The sequence below is a fragment of the Arachis duranensis genome, chromosome 2, assembly GCF_000817695.3.
Source record: "Arachis duranensis cultivar V14167 chromosome 2, aradu.V14167.gnm2.J7QH, whole genome shotgun sequence".
In the NCBI taxonomy this organism is placed as follows: Eukaryota; Viridiplantae; Streptophyta; class Magnoliopsida; order Fabales; family Fabaceae; genus Arachis; species Arachis duranensis.
This window is the reverse complement of record NC_029773.3, coordinates 28,282,027-28,282,772: the sequence shown is the minus strand read 5'-3', so window position 1 is coordinate 28,282,772 and position 746 is coordinate 28,282,027.

The window sequence follows — 746 nt, the reverse complement described above, 5'->3', positions numbered from 1 at the left end:
TGAAGGAACAAGAGAAGCAGGGGCGTGAACTCCAAGAGCTGAAACGCCAGAAGTTCTCCCCTCAATTTGAGGGAGCATCCACTTCTCAAAATCAAGGTTGTTGAGTCCTAACTCTGTGAAAACCTCTATCATTAGGAGCCTATTTAAATTTTGTTTGTTTTCTATTTTTTTAGTCTCATCTTACATCTATTTTTGAGTCTTGTTCTCAATTCATAATTAATAAAATTGAAAATTCATGTCTTAAAGCTATGAATGTCCTATGAATCCATCACCTCTCTTAAATGAAAAATGCTTTAATCACAAAAGAACAAGAAGTACAGGATTTCGAATTTATCCTTGAAACTAGTTGAATTAGTTTGATGTGGTGACAACACTTTTTATTTTCTGAATGAATGCTTGAACAGTGCATATGTCTTTTGAATTTGTTGTTTTGAGAATGTTAAAATTGTTGGCTCTTGAAAGAATGAGGAAAAAGAGAACTGTTATTGAGGATCTAAAAAAAAAATCATCAGATTGATTCTTGAAGCAAGAAAAAGCAGTGAATACAAAAAAAAAGAAGAAGAAAGAAATACAGTTGTGATCCAAGGCAAAAAGAGTGTGCTTAAGAATCCTGGACACCTCTAATTGGGGACTCTAGCAAAGCTGAGTCACAATCTGAAAAGGTTCACCCAATTATGTGTCTGTGGCATGTATGTATCCGGTGGTAATACTGGAAGACAGAGTGCTTTAGGCCACAGCCAAGACTC